Source organism: Cyprinodon tularosa, unplaced genomic scaffold, assembly GCF_016077235.1.
Source record: "Cyprinodon tularosa strain WSP-4 unplaced genomic scaffold, ASM1607723v1 ctg48, whole genome shotgun sequence".
Taxonomy (NCBI): domain Eukaryota; kingdom Metazoa; phylum Chordata; class Actinopteri; order Cyprinodontiformes; family Cyprinodontidae; genus Cyprinodon; species Cyprinodon tularosa.
In genome coordinates, this window is record NW_024039207.1 from 23,030 (window position 1) to 25,592 (window position 2,563).

The following is a 2,563-nucleotide window of genomic DNA, read 5'->3' on the forward strand; positions in this document are numbered from 1 at the left end:
AGAGCCAGATGATCAATATTTGATTCATGAACCAAGCCTCTCCTGAGCTGGAGATTGTTCACAGATTCTCTGCTGTGTTCAGAGGTTTGTGGCAGAGCCCAGAGGAGTTAGGACGAGGTGAAAAGGAGCCGTCAAATGCTGGTACAGAGAAACTCTCAGAAGAGGAGGAAACAAAACCCAAGGAGAACTAACCCACATTACAAGAACGGCATGGGATGAATAGAAATTGGAAATGCAATAAAATGCAATTGGCCTAATGCAATAGGCCTGGTTAGGGGATAGGGCTTTGAATCCTGAGGTTGTGAGTTTGATCCCCCACTCCCACAGACTGCCACTCTCGGACCCCGAGCAAGACCCTTAACCCTGTACCCAGGACGCCACACAATGGCGTTGTTCCTCAAGGGGATGGGTTAAATGCAGAGAATTCATTTCATTCCTCTGTACAGATGAATGACTATAAAGTTGAATTCCAAATTCTAGAAGAAGGGAGGCACAGAGATCCTTCTCCTCTGCAACCCTCTCCAGTTCTTTCCAAGGTGTTTCCAAATTTTATGATTTATAGAAGTATTTCTACTCCAGCTGCAGGTCTTCTGAGGTACGTCTCTACCGGTTTTGCACATCTGGAGACTGAAATTCCTCCTCTCTTTTTTGATTTGTAAAATCTCTCAAGGGTAGATTTTGTCAGGACTCCTGTTTTGTGTCTGTGTTTCTGTGTTTGTCTCCCTTCCTCCACCAGGAGGCGCCTGGTTCTGGTCCGCCTCCTCACACACCTGCGGATGGTTTCCTCGTTAAACGGAGTGTTCTTAAGCTGCTGACTGCCACTACTTCGACCCCAGAGTGTTTGCCAGTTTAGGGCACTCTATCCAAGCTGAGTTTGCGTAGTCAAGCTGAGTTTTTGTCAACCTGAGTTTAACTTTGTTTTGTCTTTGCCTCTTGGCAGGAAGTTGTCCTGCTAACTGGATCTTTTGGACCTTCACACCCTGGAAGGATAAACTGAGCTTCAAACTGAGCTGGGATTCAAACAGGAGGTTTGGATCCATTTTCTAGTGATGGGTTGATGAGGCGTCATGAAACGTTTCGACACATTACCAAACTGTATTGATACTGTGTCGATACTGTGTCACTGAATACTGACACCTGCTGGACATTAAAAATCCCTACAGGCAACCTAGTTGACAGAGTTAACTGACACTGATTTGATGACCTATTATATACACTAATATGATGCAATTCATTGTATGATGCATTGTATTATTATTAAAACATATTTGATATTTTAGAAACAGTCAATGAATAATGAGAACCTGCATCATAATTTAATAATCTCTAATCTGTATTTATTTGTCTATCCTCATCCCCCAATACATCTTCCTACACCTTATTTAATTGATTTTATTTTTCTATTGTATATACTGTGTCTAAATATCCTCTATTTTCTTGTATGTGCAATTTTTCCTGCTACTGGAAATACAATTTCCCGAAGGGAGTAATCCCAAGGGATTAATAAAGTGAAGTCTAAGTCTAAGTCTAAGTAAACATGTAGTAAATGAAGATGCTTGTTCACTGGTATTTTTTTTTTACAAATTTTTATTAAAAAAAATAAGTTTTGAAATTCAGTCTGTTGCGCTTTTTTGATATTAGTTCTCCAGCTGTGGAAAACACCCGGTCACACGGCACAGATGAAGCTGGAGTGCACAAAAATTTTAAGGCGAGGCGGAAGAGGTTTGGATAAACCGTCCTTTAGTTTTTCCAATATACAAGAGGATCCTGGGACCTCGCAATATTGCCCTCTGCCATGTATCTCTGCACCTCAAGGATGGCATCAGCTGTGGCACTTTTGGTCTGCCTCCCCACTTCGAGATCAAAATGTTCCCAAAGGTCATCTTAAAAAAAAAAAATAGTATTTTAGTACATGAATCAAGTGGAAAATCTGAGAGGAACAGGATGAAACAAGGAAATTAAAACAAATACCTTATTTTCCGAAATGACATCAAAGTGGTCCCACACGGCAGAAACCTTTCTTTTTGCTTGAGGAAGCTCCATAATTTTTGATGAATTTTATATTCGCAAAACACGCAAGATTGTTTTGGCAGATGCATCTCGTTGGCAGATGCGCATCCTTATAAAGGCTTGTCAATCAGTTCGAAACATCGGTCACGTGACCAATACAGGAACTGTTTCGGTCACGTGACTTTTCCGTAGCGATACACACGTCGACACAGGTTTCGCTCTATGAGACAGACACATGCGCCGACGCATCGGTGTTGCCCTACCCATCACTACCATTTTCCCCAAGAGATCGTTTGAGCTTTCCACTGAGAAAGGGATTATTCTCCACAATGACCTGTTCAAGTACCGCAGGAAATCTGAGTGGCAGTCAGTATCTCCGTTCTTCAACAATCAACCGCATTCTGGGTAAAACCTGTTCCGCCCTCCACCAATTCGGACAAATACTGGAACCATGGCACACAGACAGGAGTCAAGAATACAACAAGTTCTCTGGAATCGTGAGTCTGCAATTTAAAACCTCTTCTCCAAGTTTCACGAGTCAAATTCCCCACAG

General features: G+C 42.1%; 1 long non-coding RNA gene across 1 annotated transcript; it reads right to left on the reverse strand.

Annotated features, from left to right (window-relative positions):
• Positions 1–1,755: 1,755 nt before the first annotated feature.
• On the reverse strand, positions 1,756–2,124 carry LOC119794416. The gene is made up of 2 exons (XR_005282215.1): positions 1,972–2,124; positions 1,756–1,883 (listed from the first exon to the last, which is right to left on the reverse strand). It is a non-coding gene; the product is annotated as an uncharacterized LOC119794416 (long non-coding RNA).
• Positions 2,125–2,563: the final 439 nt, after the last annotated feature.